At 43.4% G+C, this 22190-nt stretch overlaps 1 protein-coding gene across 2 annotated transcripts in view; it reads left to right on the forward strand.

The window, feature by feature from the left end:
- The first annotated feature begins 5944 nt into the window (after positions 1-5944).
- The window catches only part of LOC106601437 (glutamate receptor ionotropic, NMDA 2C), a 69278-nt gene continuing 53032 nt past the window's right edge, over positions 5945-22190 (forward strand). The window contains exon 1 of one of the 2 annotated variants that reach the window (XM_045720268.1): positions 5945-7387. The gene's annotated coding sequence lies outside the window, so the exon portion shown is untranslated. The remainder of the gene's footprint in view (positions 7388-22190) is intronic. The other variant, XM_045720269.1, reaches the window with a different exon arrangement.

The raw sequence follows: 22190 nt of genomic DNA on the forward strand, positions 1-22190 counted from the left end.
CATCCATTCTATAACGACATCAATGAATGTCGCTTTGAAAGATCCATTCTAACCGAGAGAGAGAGAACAGGACAAAACTCTCCAACAGAACAGAACTCTCCAACAAGGATCCCGACACACACTGAGCGTAAATATATATTGATTGCAATTGTTCCCGAATGAGTGAGCGTTCATGTGCAAAGGATTAGCATATCAATTGTTAATATTTATCAACTCTGTAGTGTCTTCTCAGCTGCCCTTTATGACCCTTTGTTTAACAGGCCACCATGCCTGTTTAGCCCACTAGGGCACATTCCTCTACCATTTCTTTGTAACGATAACTACTGTTTGTATGCTTTCTGTGAATTACTTAGTTTAGTAAATACATGATTTTAAGACAATTGATGTATGGATGACTTTAGTAAAGGCTGGATTCGTGCAGATACAACAATTTACGACGTTTGGAATGAGACTGGACGCGAGGTAAAATACACCATTTAAACCAGAAGATAATCGGCCTATACTATAATATAATATATAATGTTATAATATAGGAAAGTTATATTAGGAAAATTATAACTTTGTAATCTGAATATTTTCCTTGGTGCCCCGATCTCCTAGTTAATTACAGTTAAACGATTAATCAGTTTAATCGCGTAATAATAATTACAGGGAGTTAATTGATAAACATGTCTTCAGTTTAATGGTGCCCAAAGACACGACACTAATGTTAGGGTTGAACTGGAATGTAAACATGAAGTTCGGGTCAGGGTTATGGTTGAGGCTAGGGTTAGGGTTGAACTGGCATGTAAACATGAAGCTCGGGTCAGGGTTATGGTTAAGGCTAGGGTTAGGGTTGAACTGGCATGTAAACATGAAGCTCGGGTCAGGGTTATGGTTGAGGCTAGGGTTAGGGTTGAGCTGGAATGTAAACATGAAGCTCGGGTCAGGGTTATGGTTGAGGCTAGGGTTAGGGTTGAGCTGGAACGTGGATATGAAGCTCGGGTCAGGGTTAGGGGACAGATCATCGGATACATTTAGTATGAATACAGTGAAACAATTATACCAACACTGTAATATAGTGTGATGGAGGGATGATCAATTTGCTTATCATTTTCATGTTAGTGTGTGTGTGTGTGTGTGTTGGAGAGAGAGAGGGGGAGAGAGAAAAAGACAGAGACAGAAACGAAGAGAAAGAGGGAGGGAGGAACGGAGGGTGCGAAAGAGAGAGAGAAAGAGAGCGATAGAGATACAGTGAGACAGAGAGAGACAGAGAGGGTTTAGAAAGGGTGAGAGTCAGTGAGAGCTCAGTGTACAGGGGGTGATGCAGATTTCAGGATGTAAGTGGAGCTTTCGTTGGTCAATACTCAGAGACGGCAGGATATATGTGGCCTCTCCCCTGGGCTCTGTGACGCCAAGTGTGGCCTTTTCCCTCTAGTTTTCCCTGATCCTGTCACAGGAACATGGCTTAAAATAGCCCCAAAATCGGGGATTGAAAAAAAGAGTAATGCCAGGGTTTCAAGCATGGCTGTTTGTGATGCCGTTTGAGTTTTATTGAGTTTTATTTTGGGTCAGAGGTGCCCCGCCGCCATATTGGCGGGGCACCTCTGTTGAAGCAGCACAGTCAGGTCATGGAGAGAGCGCATATGCCTCCCTTTCCCACTGCTCCTGCCCCTGACATGTGTGACCAGACCAGCCCAGACACGCCCAGACCCACCTGTTCCACATCTAATCCTCAGCATCGCCACTCAGCCCCTGGAGATGATCTAACAGCTACAATCACTGCTCCAATGACACAGGAAGGTGAGGAACAATGGAGGGAGCTATGTAGGGAGGGATGGATGGTAGCTGTTTTGAGGAGCTATGTAAGGAGGGATGGATGGTAGCTGTTTTGAGGAGCTATGTAAGGAGGGATGGATGGTAGCTGTTTTGAGGAGCTATGTAAGGAGGGATGGGTGGTAGCTGTTTTGAGGAGCTATGTAAGGAGGGATGGATGGTAGCTGTTTTGAGGGAGCTATGTAGGGAGGGATGGATGGTAGCTGTTTTGAGGGAGCTATGTAGGGAGGGATGGTAGCTGTTTTGAGGGAGCTATGTAGGGAGGGATGGATGGTAGCTGTTTTGAGGGAGCTATGTAGGGAGGGATGGATGGTAGCTGTTTTGAGGGAGCTATGTAGGGAGGGAGGGATGGTAGCTGTTTTGAGGGAGCTATGTAGGGAGGGATGGATGGTAGCTGTTTTGAGGGAGCTATGTAGGGAGGGATGGTAGCTGTTTTGAGGGAGCTATGTAGGGAGGGATGGATGGTAGCTGTTTGAGGGAGGAGCTAACAACCTATAATGATCAATATCAGGTTTTCTAGAACTATATATCTGACTCTGTAATCTGTGCTGTTTTACATTCCCAACATCCCCTAAAGCTTTAATATAATCAGGAAGAAACACTGATGATGACATTAAGACCCTGGCACTCAAGTAAACCCCAATTACTGTAAGTATGTATAATGGAGTGGAGAAAATATGGTGAGCCAATGAGATATGAGGCATCAGCTGTAATGACGTTAATACTGGGACCACATGGAGGGTCTACCAAATGCTTCTATTCAAAATGGCACAGGGAGGAAGGACCAACCTTCAGAAGCAGACACATTACTGTACGTATCTATTAGAGCCGCTCCCTACATTCTTCTTATCTCTTGCTTTACATCTCTCCCATCTGTTTGCCTTATTGATTAGTTATCGATCAGGGAATGCCATCTTTATAAACTGTTGATCAAGAGCAGAGAATCGATAGATATTTATTATATGGGGAAATCGATGGGGTCATACAGCAACAGCCCCCGGGCCTCTCCAAACAGCTAAAGAGGAACTTATCACAGCCCCCGGGCCTCTCCCAACAGCTAAAGAGGAACATATCACAGCCCCTGGGCCTCTAAACAGCTAAAGAGGAACATATCACAGCCCCCGGGCCTCTCCCAACAGCTAAAGAGGAACATATCACAGCCCCCGGGCCTCTCCCAACAGCTAAAGTGGAACATATCACAGCCCCTGGGCCTCTCCCAACAGCTAAAGAGGAACATATCACAGCCCCCGGGCCTCTCCCAACAGCTAAAGAGGAACATATCACAGTCCCTGGGCCTCTCCAAACAGCTAAAGAGGAACATATCACAGGCCCCGGGCCTCTCCCAACAGCTAAAGAGGAACATATCACAGCCCCTGGGCCTCTCCCAACAGCTAAAGAGGAACATATCACAGCCCCCGGGCCTCTCCCAACAGCTAAAGAGGAACATATCACAGCCCCCGGGCCTCTCCCAACAGCTAAAGAGGAGCACATCACAGCCCCCGGGCCTCTCCCAACAGCTAAAGAGGAACACATCACAGCCCCCGGGCCTCTAAACAGCTAAAGAGGAACATATCACAGCCCCCGGGCCTTTCCCAACAGCTAAAGAGGAACATATCACAGCCCCCGGGCCTCTCCCAACAGCTAAAGAGGAACACATCACAGCCCCGGGCCTCTCCCAACAGCTAAAGAGGAACATATCACAGCCCCTGGGCCTCTAAACAGCTAAAGAGGACATATCACAGCCCCGGGCCTCTAAACAGCTAAAGAGGAACATATCACAGCCCCCGGGCCTCTCCAAACAGCTAAAGAGGAACATATCACAGCCCCCGGGCCTCTCCCAACAGCTAAAGAGGAACACATCACAGCCCCCGGGCCTCTAAACAGCTAAAGAGGAACATATCACAGCCCCCGGGCCTCTCCAAACAGCTAAAGAGGAACATATCACAGCCCCTGGGCATCTCCCAACAGCTAAAGAGGAACACATCACAGCCACCGGGCCTCTAAACAGCTAAAGAGGAACATATCACAGCCCCCGGGCCTCTCCCAACAGCTAAAGAGGAACATATCACAGTAGCAACACATCTCTCAGCTCTGCCATGACAGGCTCATAAAATGCCACTGATGTTCCCCTGCCTGGAAACGAGATACATTTTTGGTGAGATACATTAAGAGAGAAAAGAAATATAGATTTTTACAGTTATTTTCTTTACGAGATAGTTTGTGTTGTTTGGCAGTCCCTTGTCTCGAACAGAAGTGGGAGAGTGTTTTTTGCAATAGGAAGTAAAATCCCATGTCATTCTTCAAAAACTCTTTGAACCCATGCCTTGCTTCTGTGGATATTATGATGAGGAGATGACAGTATGAAAATGCCACCTGATGAGGGGTGTTCATTCCTGTGTGCGTAAGCATGCATGTATTCATGTGCATGTGTGCTTGGGTGTGTGGCGTAGTCAAATAATTTGCAGGCTACTCAAGATGTTTATATCACTGCACAACACCAACCAGACTGCAAGACAAACATCTTCTGTACAGATTCACTTCATTGCTACTTTACTGAGAAGAGAGGAAGCACAGTACAAAACATGATTTAAAGTATCCCTGACATTTTTTCACAGCAATTTCAATCTTCTATCCAGCACTGTATTTCTCTCCAAAATATCATTTTGGCTCTCCTTTTATGATTGCCTCTTCCTTCCTTCGAAATTGCTAGTTTCCCTGTTTTATGATAGTATTTGTTGGGACAAGCAGGTCAAAACATGGGACTATTTATCAAACCAAAAATGCAATATAAATAAGAGATGATAGAGAACATGTAAATCAGAGTCCCTGGAAACCAATTAAAATTGAGATAACTAGAACCATTGTTATGGTTACCACAGATTGGCACATTCACAGTCGCTATGCTACAGTATAAGAAAGAGGGAAGAGATGATGGATGATCAAATGCAGACTCTCCAAATTATGTAAACAACGCTTACACTTGTAAGCATAAGTTCACTTCACAGCTCACTCCTTGTCCAGACTGAGGATTCTGACGCTGACTCAATGGCGAGGCAGCATCTGGAAATCCACCAAATTCAGGTATTTGGCTCCTGCTCTGGAGCTCTTCGCCAAGTAGCTTATTCACTCCCAGTGAGCTGAATCAATCACTATGTTACATAAATGAGACAAGAGAGGGAATCAGTCCCTTCTAAAAGAGAGTTAAAGAGTAAATAAGCCATTGAGTCTGTACTGATGTGTACCTGGGGGATGATTGTGAATGGTGCCCTACTTATTATGTTGTCATTGGTTCCTTTCCTCAAAACCTACAGTATTTGCATTCACTTATAATAGTGTCTCCCAAAAGTACTGGAGTGCACTTCAGTGTCAGATAACGGACAGACAGAGGTCAGACTAAAAGAGAGAGAGAGACAGAGATTTGGAGCGACACAGAGGGAAAGAGAAAATAATTATAGACAGAGAAACAATGGGGAATTAAAAAAGAGAGAGGGGAGAGAGAGAGAGAGAGAAATACTTTTGTAAGTGTAATATTTACTGTTCATTTTTATTGTTTATTTCACTTTTGTTTACTATTTATTTAACTTGCTTTGGCAATGTAAACATACATTTCCATTTCCTATGCCAATAAAGCCCTTCAATTTAAAATGTAAATTGAGAGAGAGAGGGAGAGACAGAGGGAGAGAGAGAGAGAGAGAGAGAGAGAGAGAGAGAGAAAGAGAGAAAGGGAGAGAAAGAGAGCACGAGAGAGAGAGAGAGAACAGATAAATATATAGGAGAGAGGAGTGGGAGAAATTAAAATAGAGTGGAGAAAGCATAGGAGAGACATGAGAGAGTTTAAGTGAGGGAGAGAGAGGAGAGGTAGAGAGAAGGTAAGGCATACCATGTTTTCCAGGTGAGCATTTAAATACTAGACCTGTTGATGTGATGGAGTCAGCAGGAGAAAGACAGACAGAGCTCAATGAATGAATGAATGAATGAATCAGTGTGAAGGGGCACTTGAGAGAGAAAGATACATTGCACTGTGAGACTAGAGAGAGAGAGAGAGAGAGCGAGAGAGAGAGAGAGAGAGAGAGAGAGAAAGGATATGGAGTCACGTTGAATGAGTTGCAGATATCAGGCAGTGCCGAGCAGTAGGGAGGGAGAGACCGAGGGGAGGGGTGGAGAAATAGTAAGCAGGGAGGGAAAGTGAGAGAGGGAGAGAGAGAATCAAAGGATATATCCTTACTACATAATGATTTGGACTCACAAGCCCTTCCTGTGACATGGAGTGTAGAAGCCAGGATTACAACGGGACAGAGTAAAGAGGCTGCAGGCAACACAGGGGGAAGGAGGGACACAGGTGCAAGAAGAGGAAGGGGCATACGGGAACAACAAGTGCATTGAACACGGCCACTAAAGGTTTCAGGGATCCATGCAACAGCCTGCATCAAGAGCGATTTGGAACCTCACCGGCTGACCTGCTGCTGCTGTCCTCTGCCTGGGCCATCTGTCTGTGGGCGTTGGACCTAGCAGACCCAAGCCCAGCATCTGGACAGCACTGTGTCTTACTTAATGGAGGGGCCAGCGTGCTGCTGGAGAGCACGGGGAGCAACCGGAGGCTCAGGTTATCCTGCAGACGTGAATTCGATGAGAAATTGACATATAGTCGATGAGTGTGTCGTCAAAAAGATGGAGTACATCTGTTTATTTCAACTGGGCGAGACAGCAGTGGACAGTGAGAGAAGGAAGAGGGCGTCGGGCGCAGAGTCTTGACTGTCGGAAGACGTGAAGAATTTCACTGAATCGACCACTTGTTTTCGGTGTTTTTTTTATGGCTCTAACTCTGCGTTATTGGGCCACTTCTGAGATATTTTCTCTTGGCCAGGAAGTGGATACAGATTAGATGTGTTATCAGAGGTGAGAGGCTGCTGAAGACCAGCCAAGACACAGAAATTACACACACACACACACACACACACACACACACACACACACACACACACACACACACACACACACACACACACACACACACACACACACACACACACACACACACACACACACACACACCTATTTGGTATGCTTCATAATAATGAGTACATATATACACTCTCTGCCCTATTGAGCACAAACATACTCACATACACACATACAGACACAGCACATCTCGCACAACGCTTGGGGACTTGTTACCATAACAAACCTCTCTGGGGTTAGCTGTTCCAACTTCTATCCTCACGCCTTACACTGGAAATTAGCCTGTCACTACGGCCGTGGACTGCTTCAGTCTGTTTATTAGTTGTTCCTTCTTTCCTCTGGTACCTGCTTTCTTCAATCACCCTCTATCACTTTATCCATCCCCCCCACCTCCCTTACCAGCAAGAGATAATGTGACCTTCTGCCAAAGTGCTGGAAACCATGCCACGGTCGCAGCGGGCTCCTCTGTTGCTACTGAAATAGACTCAAACAAGTGCCGAAAGGAAGGGAGCGGGGGAGTGAGGGAAGGGAGAAAAGAGAAGCAGGACAGCTGAAGCCACGGACACGGAATGAGCCGGTGGGAGCCAGGGCTGGATGCGGATTGCCAACGCAGGTAATGAATCACCTTCCCTTTCCCTTCCCCTACCACTGCCTAGCCTAGCGCTGTACCCAGACCCACCACACTTTACTATCTCAGACTGCCTGTTATACCGGACAGAGAGGGAGGGTCGGCTGGATTGAAATAATTCCATATGACAAATGTAATTGCAATGGGCTGCTGTTAATATTGTAATGAAGTGAGGAGGCTGCTGCTTTGTCACAGGTGCTACATGTGTTTGTTTTGCTCTTCGAAAGTAAAGAGACGGTGTAGATAGCAGACCCATCCTCCTCCCACTCAAGTCAGATGAAATGGAATGTATGCTTGGAAGTTGGAACTAAATAAACAGTTTACTGTGAACTGTGGGGACTAGATCACAGGACCTGTGTAAGGCATCAAAGGAATGGCTGTTGGCTGTGTGACCGTGTGGCAGTGTGACTGTGCCTGTGTGTCTGTGGCTGTGCTTTACTTCACAGTGTCACAGAGGATTTGGCAAAGTTGATCGATTCATCCTTATAAACAGGAAAAACAGAACAGCTGAGAAGGACTGCAGTTGTACACTGCATGCTGAAACTGCCAGAGAAATTGAATTGCCACTGAGGAGTGACTTTGGTCCTTTGGGACAGGAGAGTGAATGAGACTTCTGTAATTATACTAGCATCCATCCCAGTGCTTTAGTTTCATGAATACAGAGCAGTTCCTTGATGTTCTGTAGACACACTCTACCTGTCAATGGGCTTCTGTTATGGCACTCCCACCCTGCGTTTGTATTTCTATTTCAACTGAAGGAAGAAAGAGAAAGATGAAGAATGAAATAATGAATGAATGAAAGAGAGAGGGAGAGAGAGAGAGAGAGAGAGAGAAAGAGAGAAAGAGAAAGACAGAGAGGGAGAGAGAGAGAAATATTTATTAGAAAGTACCTTGATGGCATAGTTTGTGAGGACAGTGGCTATCACTCAGCCCTGTCTTGAAGGGCATTTCAAAAGTGTATTTCGGTGTGGACACAGTTATCAATCCCAAATGTTCTATCTCTGTTTCTCAACCTACTACACAGGACATGTTCAGTCACTTTAATTTGAGAAACTTGTCAAATTGTTCACAATTTGCTTGTTAAATTGATTGTTGAAATGGGATTGTTTAACTGTACACGTTATTCAAACTACAATGACCGTATCCACAACAACGTTCAAGGTCAGATACCGGTGAGAGAACCCCAAGCAGGGAGAACTTGTCAACTTGGATATCCATATACACTGTATGAACCCCTTTAGGGTTTCCTGTAAGACAGTGTCAGTGCTCTGAAAAAAGACAGTTAAGAAAAAAAAGATCAAGCACCCGGTTTTATAATTTTTTGGGGGGGCATTTCACCTGAGTGCTTCCGAGACCATTTCCTAACACCTGTGGTATTTTTAGAAGAGCTGAAGCGTGTGTGAGCCTGGTTCTAACCAAGGCAGATTGTCTAGTTCCATGCATGGCCAAGCATTACCTGCCTCAGGTTGGATATTTGTATGCCAATACAGTACATTGGCATTATGCATTACTGTGTCTACCTTTTCTCTGTGTGTTTCACTTGGGAGAGAATAATGTGTGAGCAGAATGAAATAATGTATTATAAACAGTAGACAGCTTAGCACCGGTTGTTCTAGTGAAAAATGGCTGTTCATTATGTTATTCCTTCCATATCGTGGTTTCCCTGATGAGATGTATAGTGTATAAGGGTGTGTGTGTGTGTGTGTGTGTGTGTGTGTGTGTGTGTGTGTGTGTGTGTGTGTGTGTGTACGTGCGTGTGTTGGGGGGGAGATGGTTAACAGATGAGACCGTCCCATCGTTGGTAGCAAGGCTCTGTGTGACAGAGGAACAGATGCATTGATCCCTGGGTATGCTGGCTCCCCGCTTCTAGAACTGGTCCATCACACAGCATGGAATACACACACACAGATGCACACACAAGCACTCACACACTGATGCTAAAACACACACACACACACACACACACACACTATTGCAAAAGCACACACACACACTATTGCAAAAGCACAAGCACCCACAAGCACCGACACGCACATGCACACATACATACACACACACTCATTCGATCCATCCTACCATGGGAGACCAAAATGTACAATATCTCACCTGTCTACTTGTATATTGTTTTTGGAGTGCTTTTTTAAAAGAGGCTTTAAGGGTTGAAAATATCCAGACGTCCCCAACCTTGAGTGACACTATAGAGCAGGGCAACAGAGGGTTAAACCCTGAAGGACACGGGACTGGGGGAGGGGGAGGGGCGTACAGTAGGTCACCTAGAGAATAAATCAAATCAGCAATCAAGCCGAGATGTTTTTTAACAGATGCTGGGCTTAATCCAGCCTTCCTCCACTACATCACACAGTCACACTCAAACACTATTACACACACAGCACTGCACACAGAAAGGGTTAGCCAATGTTTACACTTAGCTTTCTCTTTAGCTGTGCAGTTTAGTCTCATAGAGCACAAACATGAGGATAATCACAGCATTCTCCACTGGGTGTTTGTCCTGCTTTAATGGTGCGTGCATGTGCACCTAATCTGTGCATATGAAACAGTATAGCTTCCAGTTCCCTCCCCCTCCCCCCCCCGAAATTTGCACTCTGTCTTGTCTGAGCCAAACTAGGAGACCCCGCACCATGTCCCATTAGCTGGCTGTTTGTTCCCTCCCATCCCAGTGCGTCTCCAATGACCTCCAGAGCTCTTATCTCAGGGTTAGCTGCTGCTTCGTCAGCTGTCCAGCCTGCCCCACGACACTCAGAGCTGATCAACTTAATGAAATGGTAAAGCTATCAGTCCTCACCCTATCCTCACCCAGTCTCCCCCCGTCCCCCCGTCCCTCCACACAGCAACACATCCCTCAACTCTGAGTGGCGAAAGGGCATGGAGAAGGGGGATAGGAGGGAGGTGGAGACAGGAGGCTGGTAAAATGACAAGGGGCCTTTACACCTGAACAAACAAACAAGACACACATGCATGAGATGCAAATTGATCAAGCCACAGGGACCAGCCAGACAAGCACACACTGAGCAGTAAACAATTTACTGCAGGGGGAAGGTGGCTTCATACCAGAGCAATCGAGCCAACGTCAAAGAAGTAGTAAATTCCACCCAGAACCAACAACGCTGCGTCGTCACGTAATCCTTTTCCAGTGATATATGGCCCCCATAAAGTAGGGAATAATTGACAGGGCACCATACATGTTGAGGAACACATGAACTGTAACAGTTATACGTGTTTGCTGCCTGGTGTGTATGTTACAGTATGCCCCTGTAGCACTCACATAGCAGGGGGTAGAGGTCTCTGGTGAGATTTTAAAGGGGAATTTAGAGGCTGGCTTCAGTCAGTGTCGTTCTCCTCCAGACGTTTATTGCCGCTGTACTGCTTCACGGGCAACAGAGACTCCGGTCCCCATTTGTATTCAGGGTGCAGTGCTGTGTGCACCTTGTCTAACGTCCTGTCGCTGTTGAAAAGGGAAACTGACACAATGTTGCCTGGCTGGGGGAGCAGAGCAGCGTCTTCTCATCCGTCTCTCTCTCTCTCTCTCTCTCTCTCTCTCTCTCTCTCGGACACTGACACCCACCTTAGATCGTATGCGTGTGCATCTGTGAGAATGTGTGTGTGTGTGCGTGTGTGATTTGTAATGGAAAAAAATGTGGTAGCCTAATTGCCATCTATTCACGCTTGTTTGTGTCGTACATAATATTTCACAATTACAACTACAACCTTAGAACCCATTCCTGAGAATTGATGTGCTGCTTATTGCAATTAGATATCGATGCCATGGCTGTCCACTTCAAAATATAAAGAACGTCTCTTATTCCATTTGAATAGCTTGGAGTGGACATGATTCATTTATATGAATCATTTTTGGGGTTCTGTGATGCAGCCTTGACAAAGTGATAAAACCACAAAGTTGGAGTTTTGGGCAAATAAGTCCCTCAGGGCTCATTTAAAGAACTTAATAAGGGTACATTCAGTTTATCAGTACCTTCAGTTTGTTTTGCACCAACACTGTCACTTCAATCAATACTTTAGCTCCACTGAAAACATCTAAAAGTCAGATGCTTTACGACTATAGCTTTCATGGGTTTCTGTAGAACAGCGTTTGTAACCATGCGTATGAGAAGAATCTGATAGCTTTGACATGTATTTGGCCCAGTTTTGGCATGTTAGTGAGATGTCAGGGAGAGAGGCGGAACTTAGTGTTGTCGCTGGTCTCAGCACATGGCAACACAATGTTTAAAGCAGAAAACACTCGATGGGATGGTTACCGTATAGTATACTGTATCCCAGAGGTTGATTATAAAACAAAGTGGTATGTTCATACGTGGGTTAGTGCTTGTGTGAGGGGTCTGTCAGGGCAGATGGGTGGGCAGCAGCCAGCAAGTCAGCTGTCAGAGCAGGATGGTGACATCTGGACCGGGAGGGGATTCTACCATCTCCATCGTCAGCCATGGACCTCGGCTTAACCAGGGTTTTATCCTGATCTCTGCTCCACATACCATACGGACACACATGAGGGCCACAGACAGCACGGTCAAAGGCCAGGACTACAACCCAAAGCTTACACCACCATGACCATGTCGACCCAACCGTTTCTTACCTGACACTGTGATTTACAGTGCCTTCAGAAAGCATTCACACCCCCTTGACCTTTTCCACATTTTGCTGTGTTACAAAGTGGGATTAAAATAGATTTAATTGTGATTTTATTGACAAAGATCTTCACAAAATACTCTGTTATGTCAAAGTGGAAGAACATTTGAACGTTTTTTTTAATGAATGGAAAATAAAGGACTAATATATCTTGATTAGAAAATTATTCAACCCCCTGAGTCAATACAGGTTAGAATCACCTTTGGCAGCGATTACAGCTCTGGACACCTGGATTGTACACTATTTCCCATTATTCTTTAAGAAATTCTTCAAGCTCTGTCAAGTTGGTTTTTGATCATTGCTAGACAGCCATTTTCAGGTCTTGCCATAGATTTTCCAGCCAATTTAATTCAAAACTGTAACTAGGCCACTCAGGAAAATTCAATGCCGTCTTGGTAAGCAACTCCAGTGTATATTTGGCCTTGTGTTTTAGGTAATGCTGAAAGGTGAATTTGTCTCCCAGTGTCTGTTGGAAAGCAGACTGAACCAAGTTATCCTCTAAAATTTAGCCTGTGCTTAGCTCTATTCCATTTATTTATCCTAAAATACTCTCTAGTCCTTTCCAATGACAAGCATACACCTAACATTATGCAGCCACCACCATGCTTGAACATATGAAGAGTAGTACTCAGTGATGTGTTGGATTTGCCCCAAACATTACGCTTCGTGTTCAGGACAAAAAGTAAATTTCTTTGCCACATTTTCTGCAGTATTATTTAGTACATTATTGCAAACAGGATGCATGGAACCTTGAGGAACACCGAAATGTACAGTTGATTTGTCAGAGGACACACCATCCACAGAGACAAACTGATATCTTTCCGACAGATAAAATCTAAACCAGGCCAGAACTTGTCCGTGTAGACCAATTTGGGTTTCCAATCTCTCCAAAAGAATGTGGTGATCGATGGTATCAAAAGCAGCATTAAGGTCTAGGAGCACGAGGACAGATGCAGAGCCTCGGTCTGACGCCATTAAAATGTCATTTACCACCTTCACAAGTGCAGTCTCAGTGCTATGATGGGGTCTAAAACCAGACTGAAGCATTTCGTATACATTGTTTGTCTTCAGGAAGGCAGTGAGTTGCTGTGCAACAGCTTTTTCAAATTCTTTTGAGAGGAATGGGAGATTCGATATAGGCCGATAGTTTTTATATTTTCTGGGTCAAGGTTTGGCTTTTTCAAGAGAGGCTTTATTGCTGCCACTTTTAGTGAGTTTGGTACACATCCGGTGGATCGATAGCCGTTTATTATGTTCAACATAGGAGGGCCAAGCACAGGAAGCAGCTTTTTCAGTAGTTTAGTTGGAATAGGGTCCAGTATGCAGCTTTAAGGTTTAGAGGCCATGATTATTTTCATAATTGTGTCAAGAGATATAGTACTAAAACACTTGAGTGTCTCCCTTGATCCTAGGCCCTGGCAGAGTTGTGCAGAGGTTTGGAGGAATACGCAGATTTCAAGAGGAGTCCATAATTTGCTTTCTAATGATCATGATCTTTTCCACAAAGAAGTTCATGAATTTATCACTGCTGAAGTGAAAGCCATCCTCTCTTGGGGAATGCTGCTTTTTAGTTAGCTTTGCGACAGTATCAAAAATACATTTTGGATTATTCTTATTTTCCACAATTAAGTTGGAAAAATAGGATGATTTGAGCAGCAGTGAGGGCTCTTCGATACTGCACGGTACTGTCTTTCCAAGCTAGTCGGAAGACTTCCAGTTTGGTGTGGCGCCATTTCCGTTCCAATTTTCAGAGCTCGGGTATTTTCTGTATAACAGGGAGCTAGTTTCTTATGACAAGTGTTTTTTGTTTTTATGGGTGCGACTGCATCTAGGGTATTGCGCAAGGTTAAATTGAGTTCCTCAGTTAGGTGGTTAACTGATTTTTGTACTCTGACGTCCTTGGGTAGGCGGAGGGAGTCTGGAAGGGCATCTAGGAATCTTTGGGTTTATGGCACGGCTTTTGATGATCCTTGGTTGGGGTCTGAGCAGATTATTTGTTGCAATTGCAAACGTAATAAAATGGTCCAGGATTATGAGAGAAAAAAATAAGATCCACAACATTTATTCGACGGAACAAAACTAGGTCCAGAGTATGACTGTGGTAGTGAGTAGGTCCGGAGACATGTTGGACAAAACCCACTGAGTCAATGATGGTTCCGAAAGCTTTTTGGAGGGGGTCTGCTGACTTTTCCATGTAAATATTAAAGTCACCAAAAATGTGAATATTATCTGCCATGACTACAAGGTCCAATAGGAATTCAGGGAACTCAGTGAGGAACGCTGTATATGGCCCAGGAGGCCTGTAAACAGTAGCTATAAAAAGTGATTGAGTAGGCTGCATAGATTTCATGACTAGAAGCTCAAAAGATGAAAACGTCGTTTTTTTTGTAAATTGAAATTTGCTATCATAAATGTTAGCAACACCTCTGCCTTTGCGGGATGCGCGGGGGATATGGTCACTAGTGTAACCAGGAGGTGAGGCCTCATTTAACACAGTAAATTCAACAGGCTTAAGCCATGTTTCAGTCAGGCCAATCACATCAAGATAATGATCAGTGATTAGTTCATTGACTATAACTGCCTTGGAAGTGAGGGATCTAACATTAAGTAGCCCTATTTTGAGATGTAAGGTATCACAATCTCTTTCAATAATGGCAGGAATGGAGGAGGTCTTTATTGCAGTGAGATTGCTAAGGCGAACACCGCCATGTTTAGTTTTGCCCATCCTAGGTCGAGGCACAGACACGGTCTCAATGGGGATAGCTGAGCTGACTACACTGACTGTGCTAGTGGCAGACTCCGCTAAGCTGGCAGGCTGGCTAACAGCCTGCTGCCTGGCCTGCACCCTATCTCATTGTGGAGATAGGGGAGTTAGAGCCCCATCTATGTTCGTAGATAAGATGAGAGCACCCCTCCAGCTAGGATAGAGTCCGTCACTCCTCAACAGGCCAGGCTTGGTCCTGTTCATGGGTGAGTCCCAGAAAGAGGGCCAATTATCTACAAATTCTATCTTTTGGGAGGGGCAGAAAACAGTTTTCAAGCATAGTTGTGAGACTCTGCTGTAGACCTCATCACTCCCCCTAACTGGGAGGGGGCCAGAGACAATTACTCGATGCCGACACATCTTTCTAGCTGATTTACACGCTGAAGCTATGTTGCGCTTGGTGATCTCTGACTGTTTCATCCTAACATCGTTGGTGCCAACGTGGATAACAATATCCTTATACTCTCTACACTCGCCAGTTTTAGCTTTAGCCAGTACTATCTTCAGATTAGCCTTAACATTGTTAGCCCTGCCCCCTGGTAAACAGTGTATGATCGCTGGACGATTCGTTTTAAGTCTAATACTACGGGTAATGGAGTCGCCAATGACTAGGGTTTTCAATGTGTCAGAGCTAATGGTACAGCTATCCCCGCTGTAAGGCAATCGTTCTCCTGTATATTATGAGTACAGCGACTGCAATTAGAAGGCATCATGTTAATGTTACTACTTAGCTTCGGCTGTTGGAGGTCCTGACGAACCATGTCCAGATAAAGCGTCCGAAGTGAAAAGGTTGAATGAAAAAAAGTAGAGCGAGGGGAAAACAAAAAATATGAACGTAATTAAAAAGTAAAAAACGTAAAGTTGTCAGGTAGCAAAGTAAGGTTAGCAACAAAACGCACAGCAGCACGTAAACAAGTCTGCAAGTCTACAGGTAATCTTATGTATGGGGTACAAAGATAGGGTAGTCATTTAAAAATCATATTAAACACTATTATTGCACACAACTTATTATGTGACTTGTTAAGCACATTTTTATTCCTGAACTTATTTAGGCTTGCCATAACAAAAGGGTTGAATACCTATTGACTCAAGACATTTCAGCTTTACGTTTTTTATTCATTTGTAAACATTTCTAAAAACATAATTCCACTTTGACATTATGCGGTATTGTGTGTAGATCAGTGACACACAATTGAAATCCATTTTAAATTCAGGCTGTAACACAACAACATGTGGAAAAAGTCAAGCGGTGTGAATACTTTCTGAAGGCGCTGTACATCTGTGTTAGCATGACCAGGGTGAGAAGGACATGACTGATGAATCCTGCCAGGCCAGTGCTGAGAAAGGCTCAAGTAAACACGTGTTAGGTAAAATAGATTATACCCCGGATACCATTGTAATCTGCTACTGCCTCTCAAAGATTATTACCCTCACGCTCTTCCACATAAAATCTGTTCAATCTCGCCACAGAGAGTGCTGACACAGCAAATGCAGAGGATGGAGTTTGGTACTATAAATGTGATGAGGGTGTGTAGGGATATACAGTGTATATCAACATTTGTCAAATGACAGGACAACACGTTACTGTATTCTTGGATGTGAGAAATTAGTTGTATACCCTTGTGCCTTTGATGTATTGCCCTTCAAATAATTGATCAAACAGAAAATGTGATTAATGATCAAATGTTGGCTGATGACACAGTATATAGTCTTTCATTGGGTTTCCTTCCTAATGGGTCTGGCAATAATGACAAATTGGTTTTATATGACCTGTCTGTTTGTGAGGGCAACAAATGTGTTCTGTGCACTTTCAATATAGTATGAGACATTATCACCTAACTCCTGTGCTGCAGCTGCATGAAGATGACATGAAAATGTAGTAGTCCTGCATTATTACCCATCTGCTAAGTTATTAACAACCTGCCTGTCATTGTAACACACAGACAGGACATCTGCTAAGTTATTAACAACCGCCTGTCATTGTAATTACAACCACGAGCACACGAGCGGCATCTACAATGCCTGCATACCACTGACACACAGAGACAGAACATAACCTGCTGGCCTTTGCCCTACTAACACCACAGAGACAGGACACACTGTAAACCCCCAAACTCATTCTACCTTACACACCCTCAAATCCAAAAGCATAATCTTAAATCAGAAATCGGCAGGTTGTGGGCGACCCAATGCTCCACACTTCTTTTGTTGTGTTTTCACTTTGAACGAAAACAAGGGGGTTGAGCCCTGAGCTGCCTTGGGCTGGCCTTCTGGGCTAGGAGTGTCTTTGTGTTAATCCCGCCAACTCGAACGACCCTGCTGCCCCAGAGCTGGTCACTTGCAACCTAACATTACAGCCGCCAGAAACAAACCGAGCAGGTGAAGCCAACAAGCATCATTCTCGGTTCTTGGATCTGAATCAACTCGACCGCAAAAGAGACAAAGAAGCGAGAAAAAGAAGGCTCATGACCAATCCATAAACTGACCAATCCATATGTTAGCTGCTAACCTTAGAGTGTTCAGTGTTCAAGCTAGCTAACAAGGCTACTTAGCAAGCTAACTAACATCTTCTGTATTTTTTTGCCAACAACCTCCTTTGTACTCAAAGGAATCTAACAATGGCATCATGTAGCTACACTACATAAACCCTACAAGATGCCCAATGCCTTTATTTCAGCTAGCTAACATTAGCTAGCTAAAGCTAGATATGCAGATTGTTTCGCATGTAGATGATAATGCTAGCTAGCTAGGTGGTGAACAGGATTTTTGGCCCAGGACCACCCCAAAAAATACAACTAGCTATACATTTGGTACGGTAACATCACACAAACATGTATTTCTCAGGGAGATATGGGTGGGGACGGTCTGATTTAGATGGAAAGAAATGCTGTATGAATTTTGTGTTATGCTTTGTGATTCAATAATTATTTTGTTGGTAATCAACCAAAATAGTTAGCTATATTTGCCTGTTCCGCATATTGCATGTCTATATACAGCTTTGATTCCTACCTAGTGTTAACTACCTACCAGAACGACTGAATGAATAACTAGTGTGGTCAGTCAAGTAAACAATGGCACATCTGCAAGACATATTAGTGTACTATTGGCCATCATGTCACAGAATGGTACATTAGCATGACACATGTTAAACTGGTTACAGCACAACATCAAGGACACTTTTGTGACACTGACTTATTTGAGAATTGAACCTCTGTGGCAGGGCCGTAAGGATGCATTGCAGTCATACTTGCTCTGATGACCTCCTAGTAGGGAGTGAAAGGTGGGAACCAGGAGTAGCACTTAACAGTTTGTGGCCTGGAGGTGTGGGACCTAACAACATGGTCGTCATTCCAAACTGCTGTGTGTGGCGAGTACTTGCCTCTCGTGATCCGCTGCGGCAACATAAAGGCTTTTTGCCTGGGAGCTGGGAGATAGCTGTATATGTCCTACCTTGTATGTGTGTTTTATTGTTTTAAGTGTTCAGTTGTCATTGTAATTGTCCCATTTTGTTGTATGAAAACATTAACTTTTTTAAATGATGAATTATGGGGATTTTTACATAACAGAGATGTATTTATGTGGTCAGTCTTTTATCATGCAGCAAACAGTCCCAGTCATCCATGATTCTGTTACTACGTCAGTGTTGATGCTGATGGGAGAAAAAAAATCATATCACTGACATGTATTGGGCTCCTGAGTGGCACAGCGGTCTAAGGCACTGCATCACTGCATCACTACAGACACCCTGGTTTGAATCCAGGCTGTATCACAACCGGCCGTGATTTGGAGTCTCATAGGGTGGCGCACAATTGGCCCAGCGTCGTCCGGGTTTGGCTGGTTTAGGCTGTCATTGTAAATACGAATTTGTTCTTAACTGACTTCAAATAAAATATTGGAATCACTTACTGTATTAGCGCAAGTGTCAATGGCCTTTACGAACCAAATTTTCATAGTATTAATTCTAACCCAATGTAATTGTATGTTAATTTCTCAAGTTTCAGCAGGAAAAGGTAAAATACTCTAACAAGCATAATGTCTGCCATTCTGTATGAACAAAAGTTCCCCACCAAGCCCTTTGTACTGATGTTCCTGGAGAAACTCTTGTTTGGTTAGTAGTGAGACAGGAGGGACGAGTCAGTCTTTGGAGGTTGTTGGCACCGTGTGGGAAATCATCAAATGAATTGTTACTTCAATAGTATATGGTAAAATGCAATGTCATATTCCCGTACACCCCACTGTATCCTGTGTATATGCCAAATAAACTTTGATTTAGATTTGATAACATTTTTTTTATGGAATTTGAGTTAATTATAGTGAGAACGTATGCACCGTTTATGAATTTAACCATTAATGAATTGATGCTTGGTAACATATTGGCCATGGTCTAACCTGAGAGAGAGGAGGTAGGTAATACTGGCAATGGTCTCACCAGAGAGAGAGAAGGCAGGTAATATACTGGCCATAGTCTCACCTGAGAGAGAGGAGGTAGGTAATACTGGCAATGGTCTAACCTGAGAGAGAGGAGGTAGGTAATACTGGCAATGGTCTAACCTGAGAGAGAGGAGGTAGGTAATACTGGCAATGGTCTAACCTGAGAGAGAGGAGGTAGGTAATACTGGCAATGGTCTAACCTGAGAGAGAGGAGGTAGGTAATACTGGCAATGGTCTAACCTGAGAGAGAGGAGGTAGGTAATACTGGCAATGGTCTCACCAGAGAGAGAGAAGGCAGGTAATATACTGGCCATAGTCTCACCTGGGAGAGAGAAGCTAGGTAATATATTGGCAATGATCTCACCTGAGAAAGAGGAAGTAGGTAATAATATACTGGCCATGGTCTCACCTGAGAGAGAGGATGTAGGTAATAATATTCTGGCCATGGTCTCACCTGAGAGAGAGGATGTAGGTAATAATGTACTGGCCATGGTCTCACCTGAGAGAGAGGGTAGGTAATATACTACTATGTAATACTTGTAACGAGCGTAATGTCTGTGTCACGCTCTGACTTAGGAAAGCTGTTTTATCTCTGTTTAGTTAGGTCAGGGTGTGATAGGGGGTGGGCATTCTAGGTTTTTGTTTTCTATGTTTTGGCCGGGTATGGTTTCCAGTCAGAGGCAGCTGTCTATCGCTGTCTCTGATTGGAAGCCATACTTAGGCAGCCTTTTTCCCTTGGTTTGTGTGGGTAGTTGTTTTCTGTTTTGTTAGATTAACCTGACAGAACTGTCAGCTGTCATTTTTGTTGATTTGTATTCAGTGTTCATTTTCATTAAAATTTACGATGAGCACTCAACACGCTACGCCTTTATCCCCTTCATATGACGCCCGTTACAGTCTGCCATTCTGTATTAACAAAAGTTTCCTACCAAGCCCTTAGCACTGATGCTTCTGGAGATATTCTTGCTTGGTTGGTAGTGGGACAAGAGGGACAAGTCTGTCTGTGGGGGTTGTTGGCACTGTGGAAAAACATAAGATACATTTTTACTTCAATAGTACACGGTACAATTCCCATATACATCCCACTGTATCCTGTGCATATGCCATATAAACATTGATTTTGATAACATAATATGGATGGAATATGTGGTGTTTTGCGGTAACCAATCTAACATCCTAATGTAACCAGCCTATCACTTGATGGCCAATAGTCCACCAATACGTCATGAAGATTAACCATTGTTTACTTGACTGACCACTGTGGATATTCATTCAGCCGTTCTGGTGGGTAGTTCACACTAAGTAGGAATCAATGCTGTATATAGGTAGGCAATGTGCTGAACAGGTAATCATAGATAACTATTTTGGTCAATTTCAAGCAAAATAATTATTGAATCACAAAGCATAACAGAAAATGCATACAGCATTTCTTACCTTGGTCAATTAACAACAAAACAATTATTGAATTAGAAAGCACAACATAAAATGCATACAGAATTTCTTACCTTGGTCAATTAACTTCTATGGGACGCGGTACACACTATCAACAGCCAGTGAAATAGCGCATGGCGCGAAATACAAAACAGCAAAAATCTCATAATTTCATTTTCTCAAACAATCAACTATTTTACACCATTTTAAAGATAAACTTCTCGTTAATCTAACCACATTGTCCGATTTCAAAAAGACTTTACGGCGAAAGCATAAAATTAGATTATGTTAGGACACAAACTTCACAAGAAAAACCACACAGCCATTTTCCAAGCAAGGACATGCATCACAAAAACCAAAAATACAGCTAAAATATACACTAACCTTTGATCTTCATCAGATGGCACTCATAGGACTTCATGTTACACAATACATGTATGTTTTGCTCGATAAAGTTCATATTTATATCCAAAAACCACATTTTACATTGGCGCGTGATGTTCAGAAAATGTATTCCCACCAAAACTTCCGGTGAATGAGCACATCAATTTACAAAGATACTCATCAAAAACGTTGATAAAATTTACAACAGTTATTGAAAGAATTATAGATATACTTCTCCTTAATGCAACCGCTGTGTCAGATTATTCTGAGTACATAGCTCAACCATCAAAGCAAGCTATACAGATACCCGCTAAGTTCTGGGGTCAACTAAACTCAGAATTAGTATTAGAAATATTCTCTTACCTTTGCTGATCTTCGTCAGAATGCACTCCCAGGACTCCTACTTCCACAAGAAATGTTATTTTTGTTTGAAATACTCCATATTTATGTCCAAATACCTCCATTTTGTTCGTGTGTTCAGATCACTATCCAAAGGCATAACGCGCGAGCGTAAATCCAGACACGAAAAGTCAAATAGTTCCATTACCGTTCGTAGAAACATGTCAAACGTTGTTTACAATAAATCCTTAGGGTCTTTTTAACATAAAACGTCGATAATATTCCAACCGGACAATAGCGTATTCATTACAGAGGAAAAAGAATGAGCGGTGTGCCAAATATGCCTGCGCAGTAAACAACTCACTGGTCCAAGACATTCCACTCATTGACTGAGCTCCTATTTTCTGCCCAGTAACAGGAGAAGGATGAAACACGTTTCTAAAGGCTGTTGACAGCCAATGGAAGCCTTAGGAAGTGCAACGTGACCCCACAGACACTGTAGTTTCGATAGGCATTCAAAAGAAGAACTACAATCTCAGATTTCCCAATTCCTGGTTGGATTTTTCTCAGGTTTTTGCCTACCATATGAGTTCTGTTATACTCACAGACATCATTCAGAGTGTTTTCTATTCAAATCTACTAATAATATGCAAATATTTGACTCTGGGTCCGAGTATTAGGCAGTTTACTCTGGGCACGCTTTTCATCCGAAAATGAAAATACTTCCCCCTATACCTTATTAACAACAAAACAATTATTGAATCACAAAGCATAACAGAA

The sequence above is a fragment of the Salmo salar genome, chromosome ssa06, assembly GCF_905237065.1.
Source record: "Salmo salar chromosome ssa06, Ssal_v3.1, whole genome shotgun sequence".
Classification (NCBI taxonomy): domain Eukaryota; kingdom Metazoa; phylum Chordata; class Actinopteri; order Salmoniformes; family Salmonidae; genus Salmo; species Salmo salar.